The following is a 14833-nucleotide window of genomic DNA, read 5'->3' as shown; positions in this document are numbered from 1 at the left end:
GAGAGAGAGAGAGAGAGAGAGAGAGAGAGAGAGAGAGAGAGAGAGACTGTGCCTCCTGTCACATTACTGGTAATTGGCGGATAAAACAATGTTTGGGTGGGGGTTACATCCTTGTCAAGAACTGTCATTTGTTTGTTAATACTGACCCTTATCTTGCTTTGCAAGAATTGCAAGATCACCTGCAAATCATATGAAGGAACTTTCTTAGGAGAGAAAAAAAATATTGCAGGACAACTGTGTGTGCATGCGAGCAAGGGGGGAACCATTAAGGAATGATCTGGGACAAGGGAACATTGCGGTTTTGGGGAGATGTGGAGGTGGCTCAGGCTACCCCTGAGCTTTTCATTTCCCCCTCCGCTGGGGTGGCGTGCAGCAAACTGGAAGGGAAAACCAGCCCCTCATGGTCTGAAGAATCACTTGCACAGTGCACAGGGTTATTTTCTAATTATCTCGGGACAGTCACTCCATGTGGAGCCTGAACTTGCCTTTCTCTTTTGCCATGTAAGGTCAATGATTTCCCCCTCCTCCTCCTGTTCTGCCCACTCTCTCCCCCCTCCTTTCCCCTGAGCCTTGCCATGGAAAGCAAAGTCTTAAACTATGGGTCCCACCCTGAAGTTTCCCTTTTCTCTTTTGGTTATTGCTGACCTCTAGGAAAAGAACGCATAGGGGGGCAGAGAGAGAGAGATCAGCGTGGGATATGAATGTTTGCATGCTTGTGTGCAGCTGCCGAAGTTGTTAGCCTGGGTCATAAAAGTGATTTCAGCAGAACTAATTATGCATTCTGGACTGCCCTGTTTCTATTGTGCCAGGGCATTGCCGCCGCCGCCACACGCTTCGCAGCCCAACATTCACTTCCTTCCTGCAGATTGGTGGCGCTGTGTGGGAAAGTCGCAGGGGTAGTTCAGCTTCACTTTTGCAAAGCCCGAGGGAGTTTAGGTGGAAAGAGTTCGAACCATGCTGTTTTTAAAAGAAAGAACAGTGTCAGTGATAGTAGTAGTAAGCGCCAGAAACAATCACTTCCTCCCGAAGCGGGAGGACAGAGCAAGTGCAAAGTGGCTGGTTAAGCCACCAGAAACAAAATGGAATTCATGGAGACTTTAGTGGGTGGAGAAAAGGGAGTATCTAAAAGTGACAAACCACCTGCCCATCCAAAAACATCAGAGCAAAGCGCCTACATGAAGGAATGCAGCGAAGCAGAGACGTTTTTTTCTTCACTTTTTGCATGATCAGCAAATTGGGTTGATACAGATTTAAAGGGGAAAACTTTGTTATAGCTTCTCCTTGCCTGCAACGTCATGTGAACCATGCCAATTAAACAGAGGTGCAAGTAGCACCAGTCTAACAATAAGATGCCGTGTGAATGAGCCCTTTATCAGTTGCCTGAAACTATATGCTGATGTCGGTGGTGTAAATGGGGAAGTGTGGGAAGGTTTTGAAATCCCTTTATGATCTTCCTCTCTTTCTTCTTTGTACCCCCGATGTCAGAGGTCGAAAGGAGAAGAGGGCAGGATCACAAAGGACTTTCAAAGTCTCCCCGCCCTGCTTCCTTCTACCTCCTATGTCAGAGGTACAAAGGAGCCACACAGGGCGGCTTCAAAAAGCAGCCCTGAAAAAAAGCGGTTTCCACTGAATGGGAAGCAATTTCCCCTCCTTGAGCAAGGCACGCTCCTCCTGCCCATCAGCTGTTGGGTGGCTGGGGGTGTGCCTTGCTGCAGCAAAGGAACACTTGGGACCCCCCTTTAATAGCTCAATTGTTCCTTTGAAGCCCCACCTTACCTGTCCCACACCTGATGTTACCCAGACAGACTTGTGGGCCAAATAAGGAGGCTTGACAGGCCAGGTGTGGCCCACCCATGGGCTAGAGCAGCATTTCCCAACCAGTGTGCCTCCAGATGTTGTTGGATCACAACTCCCATCAGCCTCAGCCAGCATTGCCAATGGTCAGGAAGATAGGAGTTGTGGTCCAACAACATCTGGAGGCACACTGGTTGGGAAAGGCTGGGCTAGAGGTTCCCCACCCCTGGCATATGGTAATGGGGCCTGACATACCTTGTTTGGCAAGGGATTCCACAGGGTGGGCATGGCCACAGACAATGCCCTCAGCTTCTTTGACATCAGCCATGAGTCAGAAGCTCAAGGAATCTAGTGAAGGGCCTCAGATGGTGATCTGAGCAAACAGGAAGGAGAGTATGGAAGAAGGCAGTCCTGAAGATCCTTTTGTCCAAACCCTCTTAGGATTTAAACATTAATGCCAGTAGCACCTTGAATAAAGACCAGAAGTGTATGAGAAGTTGCCAGTCTCTATTCCTGCTCTCCACACTGCCTTTACTGGATAGATGGCAACTCCAAAAATAGGTTTACATTCATGCATTAATTTTACGATACATCTCAAAGTTTCTCACCATGGCTCAAAACCATGCGCTAACAGTATAATCCTTACCATGCCCAGTCAGAAGCAAGTCTTATTAAACTCAGTAAGTCTTACATTCAGGTAATTAGAGTTAGGATTGCAGCCAAATATATCAGTTAGAGATGGGCAAGAATTTCGATTCAGTTCACATTTCAAGACAAATCTATCAAAATCACAATTTCTGCAGCAACACGAGAACCAAAACACAGCCATCCTTCAAAATTCACACTTATTCAAATTTTGCAATGCAGTTCACCAATCAAACAATGTTTACAACAATGCATATGTTAGAGGAAAGTGTGCATAAAAATGAATATATGAGTGAAAATAACAGACAAAAATGCATTATATGATGAGAAAAGGTTTGCAAATATATGTACAGTAGTCAAAACTGCCTTCAAAAATGTGTTTATAAGGAGAAATTCTCATTACAATGCTGGAGAATCTTCATGAGGATTTTTTTATTTAGAAAATCACAAATTACTACAGAAATGTGGTAAACTGAATTTAAGACTAGAAAACTGAGAAACAGAGAGAACCAAAATGGGCAGAACTTTCCAAAGAGTTATGCAACTCTCTCAAAATAAGACCTCTTACTTCTGTCACTACATTACTTAACATTCTCGAGAGTGGTGTTTTTTCTCATTTCCTTGAAAAAATTGTTTTCAACATGTTTCAGTTTACTTTCTGATAGCCACCTTCCCAAATGCTTGATTTAGAACATGAACATCTTGTGCCTTTACAAAACTCAAGGTGAAATCTCTATCATTTCACAACTCTTTTCCTTTCGTTGCTAATGGAGAACTAGGCAGCAGTCATCAATGTGAAGCTCAGGCAAGGACATGCTGCTCTTCAAGTTATAAATATACCTCTGACACAAGTACTCACAAAATTATTCCTTTTGAAAGAGTCACAGGCTTACAATCTGCATTGAATACACAGCTAAATTACTTATGTCACAAAATCTGCTTCTAAATCTGCAGAATTCAGTTACCATTTGATGCTGGTATTTACCATTTTCTGTGGTTTTCATTTATATTTTCTGTTCGCCATTATTTCTAGTGGGAAGCTGCATATTAATCATGAGTCAGAATCTATTTTATAAAACTATCAAAATTAGGCAAGGATCCTGTAATACTTTTGTTTCAAATGGCTTTAAGCAAGCCTAATTTTGGCTGTGAATTATATATCATTCCTCCTCATTTGAAATAACGGGCATGAGCCCGAATCCAGTAAGAGATATTTATGTGCATATGTTACGATTGCTTGGCTAATCCCATTTTGGTTCAAGTGGAACCCAGGAGGTGCAAGGTCAGGAACTATACTCCCACCCCTACTCTCACACACCCCCACCTAATGGTATGGCTGGTGATGCGTTCCAGAGGTTCTGTGCGAAAGGTAACAAGAGCAAAGTTAAGAAACAAAATTAACCAAAAGCTACTGCATAAATGTTCTGCATAAATGTTATCTTTTTCTTTGGCAGACTTCCCTCACCCACAGTGAATCCCATTGTTCGTTAGAAGGAGCGTTAGTTTTTCAGGGTCAGTTAGAAATATACATGCAGATACATACACATACACACACACACACACACACAAAATCACCAGATTCCCAGATCCCTCCTTGGCAGGAGGGGGAGAGAGAGGAAAAAGTATTTTAAAAACAAGGCTTGAATCTAGTGAAAAGGGAGAAGGGGGGGCGAGGAAGATCAGAGCTCCAACATGTGTACTACGCTCTCAAGGAACGCATAGAAGGACTGCAGGGACAGAACCAGGGAGAGACTCTGGGTCTCGGTGCAGAACCTTGAGACCAAGAGATTCCTTCCTGGTTTTGGATCAGAGCTCTTCCATGTAGTTTCAGCTGTATTCAGTTGCCCACTCAGGGCATAGGAGAGGTAATCAGTCCTACCTTTCACTCTTTATAGTAATAGGGTTCTTTAAACTCTTTAGTTTAAAGTTATGAATGGGTTAGGATATTAATGATTAATGCTGCCACACACCCAAGTAATTCTGTAATGCTATTCTACTCTTTCTCTCAATAAAAGAAAGCTTTATTTTGGTTTCGACCTGCATTTCTTGGGTTAAATATATATGCACCATTTAGGCACACTTCAGGGCAAAGCGCTTGTTTTTATCCCTAGCAAAAGATACCCCTCCTCTCAAGGAGGTGTGTTTCATGGGACATGGGGGTGGCAAGTTCACACACACAGGTTCCCAAGAGCATGTGTCGTAACACATATCTCATCCATATATATTGTCAAGGTACATCTGGCTGCACTTTCCCATCTGACCCCATTGATCTGATTGGATGCAGCTTCTGTCGCAAATGGAGAAACACATCCAGAACCACAACTTGGTATGTGCAATCAGTTAACTGCAAGATGAATTGGGGCCAAAACATTTAACATTCACTACCTAATGCCTATGTTTAGCCAGCTCTAGCCCTATTCAGGCGTTATTACTTATGTGATCAAATAACTCATGGAGAGGAGCATGAAGCTGTGAATGCTAGCTGTTCCTGCATGTGCCAGCTCCACATCCAACTTTCCACATTGAACAGGAACATCTGGAGGGAGATTTGTCATGTGTTTGGCTGAACACATTTAGAAGCCTCCTTGTGACTGGGAACCCAGAGTTCCCGATGACAAGGAGGCTTCTAAGTCCATTCAACCAAACATGTAAAGAATCCCCCTTCAGACCTTCCCACTGAATACAGGAGGGTCAGGGATGCAGCCAGGGTGCACAGGGAATTCGGGCAGAGCTAGCTTGTGTAGTCCCACTCCTTCCATGAGTTATTTGAACATGAAAATAATAACATTTGGATAGCAGAAAGGGGCAGTGCAAGGAGCATGGCATTACTCTTTTGGCTTCCCACTGCCACACATTGCTGCTTGTTACTGAGAGGGAGGGGGCAAGGTAGCAGGAAGTTCAGAATGGTGCAAGTACAGCGGTAGAGCCAATCTAGTGCTCCTGCCACTGTGCCCACACTGCACTAAGCTCTTCTCTGTCTTGCACCACCCCCTCTCCCTCTTAGTAAGCAGCAGCAACACACAGCATTTGGAAGCCAGGTTAGTAATGCCACCCTGCCCATGTCTCTTCACTGGCCATTACTGCTGAATTGGTCTCCTGTATTTAACTACTGTATTTGGCACCTTCACAATTTGTACTCAGTGCCCAGGCAGAAGAGAAGAAACTTATTAGCATTTTTAGTGCGGGATTCTAGTCCCTCCTCTTACTCTCCTGATGTAGCTTTTGGCATCCATATTAGGTCATCAAAAGGGACTATCTGTGGACCACAGCAGTTCAATGGAACCACAATCAAAGTCACATACATGGTTACTTACGCATAACAGTTCTGAGGCAGAATGTGGTAATGTTTTATTACTGGTTTATGCTGTGGCCAAATATTAATTATTTGTTGGTTTTAGTGGTCTTTTAACTTTGTTTCTAATTTTATAATGTTGCAATACATATATTTTGAAATAAACAGTAACAATAAAGGATCAGAAGTAAAGTAGAGATTCTACTGATTCTTTTAAATGATAGCGTCTGTAGAAGCATAATTGGCAAGAGCAACCATTTAGATATTCTGCTTCTAAATATATCCTTTCTACTTATATGATTGCCCTACTCTGCAGATTTTAGATGGCATGAATCACTTCATTAATGAAAATATAACTGGGACCTTATCCCAGTCTGCATCTGTGTTGGAATTACTTTTTTAGATGTTGTTAAAGCTTTTTTAAAAAAACATGTTTTTGAAGATGTTTTGTTTTAATATGTTTTAAAGTCTTTTGTTTTTAAGATGTTTTGGAGCATTTTTAGTGTTTTTGTTTGCTGCCCCAGGCTCCTTTTAGGAGAAAGGGCAGGACATAAATGTAATAAATAAACAAAAAAACAAATAAATTTAAGTATGTTATCTTATGTTTGTTTATGGATTGACTTTGAAAGGATCGGGATCAAACTCATTCCATAATCAGAGCATTATGTAAAATTTATTTTCTAATGGATTACAGATTTTGCATCATGTCAAGACCATAAATGTCTTTCATCTACTGGTTACTACCAAGCAACATTCTGAGAGCTAAACAGAAGACATAAATTAGGGGCAAACTACATGAACTATACAAGTGTCCATATCTTTCCCTCTACTAGGTTGCCAGGTTCAGGTTCTGAGACTGATCCTGTATCTTTAGGAGAAGAGAAAGTCAGCCAAGTGCAGGTGTTCTTGTAACACTGTAATAGGAAAAACTACAAGGTGGAATTCTCCCTTCTCCCTGCACAACTTTTAAAGATACAGAAGACTTCTTGGTTGCCAGGCCCAGCCTCCAAGAGGTCTTCTGTATCTTTAAAACTTGTGCAGGGGAAAAGGAGAATTCCACCTTGTGGTTTTTCCCATTACAGTGTTGGAAGAACACCTGCACTTGGCTGACTTTCTCTTCTCCTAAAGATACAGGATAAGTCTCAGGCCCTGAACCTGGCAACCCTACCCCCTACAGATGGAAAAAAGCAGCTGGGCAATGATTGTTAGCAGAAAAACCATTGGAATGGAAAGATATAAGAAACACCTTGGAAGTGCTAACATAGGTTTTTCACTACAGTTTATTCCATCCATTGCTGCATTCTTGGGGATAAATGAAATAGAACAAAACATCACTGGGAGAGATTACACAAATGTAAACTGTGGTTGGTGGTATGCTTTGCAGGATCCCATAGATCCAGTGACTCATTTGTCACTGAGTGTTTAGAAGTCATCTGAGACAGAGAGAGAGAAATACTGTGAGCAAGCACTTCACTACTGGCATTTCAGGGTTATTTTTTCTACATTGCAATCAAGTCAATTCACTTTAAATAACTGTTTTCTCTGTCTGCTCTTTAAATCTCAATACGTGGGTTTCCACCATAAAAAGAGGAACAACAAGTAAAGCAGGCAATTAATCATTTCAGTCTATGAAATGGCCTGTAAATCATGAACCTTTTATAGTCATGCATTTTTGAACTTCGGCCCAAAAGCCTAAAGATTGACTTCATGTGCAATTAATCTTAAAATAGGCAGTTCACATATTTCTCTAAAGATTTCAACAGTGGACCCAGACAGAGGCAACCAGGTGTGCTCTATTATAGAGCTACAGATATTAGTACAACTTGGGAGGGAAAGATAAATTAAGGAGCTGCTTGCCAAAGCCAACATCATGATTTTTAACTAACTTGACCATTAGTGTTTATTTTACTTAGAGACCACTTTATGATAAACTCATATATCTGCTGAGGAATGAAACAAAGGCAGTGAGCCTTTAGATATCTCATATCTAAAAAAAAATACATTCCCAACTGCTAAATGAGAAACTTTGTCATGTATTGCATTTCTCTTACTTAAAGCCAAATAAAAATATGTTTTTTCTTCATCAAAAATCTACGTTAGAATAAGAATCTAAGTTATAAGCTAAGTGGGCTGTTTGCATATGTTATGGGGCAGGATCTGGAAGGGAAAGTGTGTACTGACGTTTTATCTTTTGCACCTCTAGTAGATACCCTAGGGCCGGCTCTGCCATTAGACAGTTTTTCTCACTGACAATCACTTCAGGCAGCAAATACTGAGGGGTAGCAGTGCCCTTGGACCTTCTGAGCCCCCTGGCCATTCCCCTCTATTGCAGATCAAAGCTCCGTGTGCCACATTGCCAGTCATGCACTAGCATGCTGAACTTAGATGCAGTGGAGGATGTTGCTCCATTGCCAATGTCCAGTCAGCTTCTGCAAATGGAATTGGGGGTGCAATCTTGTTCTTTGCCTTTGGCCAGCCCTGGGATATCCTAATACATTTGCTCCACACCATACCCTGACAGTCAGAGATTTAACTTCTAGAAATCTGAGGAACTAAAACCTGTGTGGGCACATGAACATTTTAGAAAGGCATACCAACATCTTCACCAAAGCAAAATAGACACAGACTGGGGAGACTGATTTATCAGGAAGAGACACCAGGTATTAGGGACTGTCCCCAAAGTCCACACAGAGTGCATGTATGTGTCATAATTTTAAAAGAATAATATATTTGCAGAAAATAAACTGGGCATACTGGATATGTGACTTGCCCAGAAGGAATAAGCATTGAAGTCACAGATCCCTAACTTTGTTATTTCAGAGTTACTGCTTTTGATGAGGTTACTTTGGCCTGGTTTTATAAACAGTAAACGCTCAATTAAAATGCACCCAAGGAGAAGTCGGAGTACTCTTTCACCCCCATCATGGGAGATTCAAGCAGTACAAATTCTACAAACACACCCCTTCTCCTGATAGGATACTTTTACATTAAAATGTTAAAAATTTAATTAATGTGTATTTCAAATAGCTGCCACTGTCTAAACTTCATAATCACTTATTTAAAAATGTCATTGATGACTTTTGAATTTTCCTTGAAAAGACGGACAAGAAAATCCACAACTGCAAACACACTGAGCCATTTCAGGTGAAATCTAAAGTGCTGATCTGGCATGTTATCAGTGCCTTTGCCATTCCTGACCATACATGCAGGGACAGCCTGTTCAAAACCAAATCCTACTATCTGTTTCTAGACCTTAATTAATTAATTACATTTATATTCCACCTTTCCTCAAAGTGGCATACATGGTCCTCCCTCTTCTCCATTTTATCCTCACAACAACCCTGTGAGGTAGGTTAATCTGATAGGTAGTTACTGACCCAAGGTCACCCAGTGGGCTTCATGAGAGAGAAAGTGGGGTGCCCTGGGAGTGCCAGTGAGCAAATGGAGTGACACTTTCTCTCTCCAAAATGTGAGACCGAAGGTCCTTTTGCTGACTAAACACCTTGGGCCCAAATATCTGAAGAAGCATCTCCTCTCCTATCAACCTGCCTGAGAGTTAGGATCAGCTGGGGATGCTTTGGTCACAGTGCCGTTGTCACATGAGATTCAAGGGGTGGCAGCAAATGGAGGGCCTTTTCAGTGGCAGCATCTAAACTGTGGAATGCTGTTCTCTCCAAGTTGTGCCACTTTGCACCAACTTTGGGTAGAGACACACTTGCAGTTGTGCTGGCTTCAATATGTCTCCAGTTCCATTTTCTGAAGACGGAGACACATGACATTAGTCAAATTCCATTCCCTTTTACTCCAAAACTTGGGGAAATGCAGGTTCAGTGTGTTTCTCCATGAAATCAGCTTCATGCTGTTTAATAGATCAATTTGTTGCCACTCTGTGGTGTCCAATGAAAACGCTTTGCTGGTTGGCAGAGACAGTGATTTGTGATACGCTTTGCTAAGGGCTGTCCTAAAAGGTCTGAGATCAGCAGCAGGGAAGGGAGATGTATCCAGCCAGGGGCAAATGCATTTTAAACTGAAAGTAGAGAAAATGGTCTAGCTGCTTTTGAAGCAGCTAGTATGTCTACAGCCTTTGTATAGTTTTTGTCAGCAGGTCAAAATGCACCTTTTTGATAAAGTGAGGTGTTTTATCTGATCCTCCTCACCTCTGCTTCTGAGTGCTGCTGTTTTGCTGTGGTTTTAAGTATTTTATATCTTTAATCATATATAACCAGACCTTGAACTTTCAGATGAAGGGCAAGTAAGAACATAAATAAAGAAGATCCTCTTGAAATTCCATTTCCCCCTCCATGAGTCCTGTCACCCACACCCAATCAGCATCTGATCACATCTGGCTCCACTGACTATACCATAAAAATCATGAATTTGGCCTTCCAATGCTGCCAAGGCAAACAGCTCCGCACCATTAAAAGGGGGGGCTGTTTTCTGTGCCACAGCACAATATGGAAGGAAGGAGCCCCCATCTCCCTCAGCTTCCAGCACCCAAGAGCACAGTGTTTCCCACCAGATCCCGGGCCTGTGAGCCCATCAGTGGCTCTGCTGACTCTCTGGGGTGGGGCCAGGTGAGACGACCAGTCACAGAACTCTGATGAGCTGGTCCCCTCCCCAGCCTTTAAAGCTGAGGCACAGATCATGGTGTGGCCCATTTGTCTCAACGATGATAACCTCCAGAGCTTGGAAAAGTTACTTTTTTGAACTACAACTCCCATCAACCCAATTCAGTGGCCATGCTGGCTGGGGCTGATGGGAGTTGTAGTTCAAAAAAGTAACTTTTCCAAGCTCTGAAACCTCCCTCTCTTTTTGAACTTTGCTCTGGACAATTGTAAGTTGCCAGTTAATGGAACTGGAAAGGAATTTTACCCACATCTATAACTAACTATAGAGTTGAAGGGGGGGTTCCTTTCTTGGTGCAAGATCCTTGTATTTAGTATGCATTCATCTTTCTGTCTATCCTACTTTTGTCCACCCTACTGTCCATCACAGCTTCTGTTGGTGGGTAGGCATTGGGCAGGATCCCAACCTATTCAGGAGGAGACCCCTATAAAGAGTCTTGAGGGTGTTGCACTATGGCACCAGTTCTAGCTACAGACCACCTACACACCCAGGTTGCCAGCAGGACCACTGGAACTCCTGCGCTGAGGTGGACCTGATTGCCAGTCAACTCTCCAGACAGTGGATACATAGGAGTCTTCAGATCTGAACAATAGTCTTCAAATTTGTACACATTCTTTGGTAAGAAGGCAACTTTATGGACATTTTAAAAAAAATTAAAAAATGATTTTTGTGAGAAGGACTTAGAAGAACCATCTTGACAGCAAGATGATGCAAACAGGTATCTAGACATGGTAAATGTTCGATTTCCCAGACAAATATGTTTTCTCACTATCCTTAGTTGATTGATCTTTTTTTATAACAAATAGGAGTTAAATGTATTTAGTAAGCCACTCAGTATTGTGGTAATGGAGATTTTATCCCTTTCAAAGCTTAGAAGATTACTTTTAAAAAGTAACAAATTACAGTTACAATTACATGGCCCCAAAAAGTAATAATTACCGTTTCAATTACAATTGCTCTGAAAGTAACTGATTATTTTTCTCAAAAGCAATCACTACAATTACATTTCAGTTACTTTTTTAAAAAAATGCCTACAAGGTGCTGGCCTTGGCTGCTGCACCTCTAAGTAGCCTAAAACAACATTAAAAATAAACACACACATACAGAGGTAGTAGAATAATTCTTTTTATCCATAAGATAGCAATGGTGGTCTCTCCTCTGGTAAGGGAGGTGGGGAGGGAGGCAGAGGCCACTACTCAGATCTTTGCATGTCAAACCAAGTGCAACCCCCCCTCCCTCAGCCAGCAAGCATAATCTCACTTAACCACCTCCCAGACCCTGCCCTGCCACTGTGATAAATGAGTTATAGTTTGGGAACTATAGTATGTAGTGTTAATTTGACACAGCAGAAAATGAGTTCATCTGATCCATATACAAGCAGAAAAACTAAATTTCTAAAAGTGCTGTGAAGGCAGGATGTTCTGTTAAGCTTGCTCTTCCCATGTAACAAAATACATTCAAGCTGGAATATGCTGTGCCTGGGGGAGATAGGGCACAAGGAAATTTCAAGATTAGAACGCTCTAAAGGCCAGAACAATGGAGCACACTGAGAACTGTTGCTAACAAGCAATAAGGGAGGGGCTATGTGTGAGGAGGATTTGGAGCCATATATCAATGTAATCTGTGTAGCTATGCTTTCAGACCAGGATTCGGGCGTTAGCCGAATACTTTGTCTCTCTTTTGCAAAAGATGTTTGGTAATTAATCAATAAAGGTGTTGTTTTATATCTGGTTTCTCATCTGGTGATTATTGAAGCTTCCTCCAGATGTAAAGAGCCTTTTTGGCATAACACCACCAGCTAAGGGAGACTCACCCAAGCAAACATTTTCCCCCGAGGTGCAAAAAAGTTAAAATATTGCAAATGCAGCACAGTAGCCAGAGTGGGTGGTGGAGGCCACTTTGTGTGCCAAGTGCAAACACAGTATCCATGCACGCACACATGTTGTCATCTTACACCTCTGCCATTCTTTATCTCCACTCTGCTGCTGCCTCCTTCTCCTTTATCCATGTTCTTGCCCCCCGGCTCCTTTTCCCCTCCCGTCTTCACCACCACCATCCATTTTTTTAAACAATTGTTTTCTCCACTCCACTGTGTCTCACTCTCCACCTCCTTCCTCGTCACCTCCTACCCACCCACAGAGCCCAGTCTGAGGCACATGACTTTCATCCACAAATCAGAGGAGCAGAAGACTTCCTCTGCTCCCCCCCTCAAGTAATGCCCAAATGTAATGCTGGAAACATTACAATTACTCTACAAAAGTGATAAAATTACTCCTGGTTCTATTTCAATCAAAATGTAAAGGAAATACTCACTCATTCCTCAAAAAAGTAATGAATTACAAGTTAATTGTAACGAATTACTTCCAAGTTCTGATCCCTTTCCTATTAAAAAGAGAGAAATTCCCTCCTCTTGCCCATATAATTAAACAATTTCTTCCCCATTTTGTCAAATGAGATGTGGTTTTAAAAACATAATTAAAAAGAGCTTATGGTGTGACATTTCAGGGATGGATGAAAAAGTGCTTATAAAAAGAAACAGCTTTGACGGTATCAGTCTATATGGCCTTAGAATATTATATTGAAATCATATGAAGTTTAGTGTACGTGTCAAGGCCTAAAAATCACACAATAGTAGATGAAACATGAAATCATAGTACTTACATAAGGGAACAAAATGATGATGATGCCTAAGACTTTTATGAGCTAAGATTTATGATTCTCATAGGTGGTTAAATAAAGAAGGTAAGTTTGGGAGCAATCCACGCTCCAGTAGGCTTGATACTTCCATTTTGTTTACACAAGTGGATTTGGCAAGCAAAAGGCATGATGTGAGGGGAAACTATGCACTGCTGAGGGGATAAATCAGCATGTTTTTAGGAAAGGATGTGAAATGCATGAAAGCAGCATTTCTCTGGCAAAAATATTTCTTCACCGGCTATGTTCTTGCTTCCTACCTTTCTACTTATTTTCAGCACACTGAGGGCCTGAAAATATGAATAAAATGAAAGTAAAAGACACTTCTTGTATGTTGAAAAACAGCCAGAAATTTACTAGTCTTTGTGACCAGTAAAACTCTTCTGTAACTAAGGTAACCCAGCATGAAAAACCACTAGACACCATATTTATTATATTTCTATCCCACCCATTCTGGTTCTCCATCCCTTCACCTCACAACAACCCTAAGAGGTAGTTTTGTCTGAGAGATTATGTGATTGGCCCAAGGTCACCCACTGAACTTCGTGGCTGACTGGAGATATGGATCCCAGTCTCTCAATTTGTAGTTTAACTAGTGTATCATAGTGTCTCCCTCAACCCGACTTGCCAGATTTTGCTGAGGCTCCATCCTACCCTATCATTTTCTTCCTACAACCCACCAGGTTCTGCCTTGGTTTTTCCTGCCCTGCCTTTGCCCCTCATCCTGTCCAAAGGGACAGAATTTTTGAAAGCAAGACTTACCAGCTACATCTCCACATGATGTGCTCAGTTAGTGCATAATGCTGCAGCATGGCTGCTGACAGGAATGAGAGTGAGCATACAATACCTCTGCTCAGAGATCTGCACTGGTTGCCAATTTGCTACCAGGCCAAATTCACAGTGATACTATTGGTCTATAAAGCCCTTAACAGCTTGGGAGCAGTTTACTTGCGGGATCACCTTACCCCATATACGCCTACTCCAGTGCTTCAATATGTAGAACTGTCATTGTTACAGGTGCCACATAATAACTGTTCCACACTTGTAAGAAATACATCTTTTAGTGTAGCAGCTCCCTGCCTAGTGACATCAGGCAGGCGCCTTTGCTGTATTCTTTTCAGGGCCTTGTGAAAACATTTTTGTTTAGGCAAGCCAATCCAAATGTATAGAAAGTTCATATGTTTTTATTTTGTTTACCTTAGTGTTGGTTTTATCTTCTTAATGTTTTAAATACCTGTTTTTAATTGTCTTTTATTGATAATGTTAATGTTTTATTCTTTTTTGTAAACCGTTTAAAGTTTTTATTATAATTAAACAGTATATAAATTTGGTTAAATAAATAAAATTGATCCTAGGAAAGTTGGAGACTTCGGGAACTCATGCAACACTCCCACAAATGCAGCAACCTGTTAGTGATAAATTGAATGATTACATAGAGGTGCTGCTGCAGTCAGCTGGAAGCTTCAGTTATAGCCATGGATGGATCACTTATTCAACTTTTCCATGCAAATGCTCCATACAAATACAGCTGCAAAAGATGATACAAAGAAGATTATTGAATCTCTGTGTGCTTAAGCTAAAAATATTTGTTGGCTCTTTATATCCAAGAATGACTCAGCAAGTGAAGAGAGATTGAGGGCACCTACAAAAGGCAAACAGAAAAGCAGGATTCTGGAAGGAACAGAACTGAGCAAAACCAAGGAAACAAGATTCAAGTCAAGAGACACAGCCAAGAAGCTCTCAGATGTTGATCACCCTAACAACAGCATCTTCCTCCTTTGT

The sequence above is a fragment of the Rhineura floridana genome, chromosome 2 (assembly GCF_030035675.1).
Source record: "Rhineura floridana isolate rRhiFlo1 chromosome 2, rRhiFlo1.hap2, whole genome shotgun sequence".
NCBI classification, from domain to species: domain Eukaryota; kingdom Metazoa; phylum Chordata; class Lepidosauria; order Squamata; family Rhineuridae; genus Rhineura; species Rhineura floridana.
Note: the sequence above shows the minus strand (reverse complement) of the source record.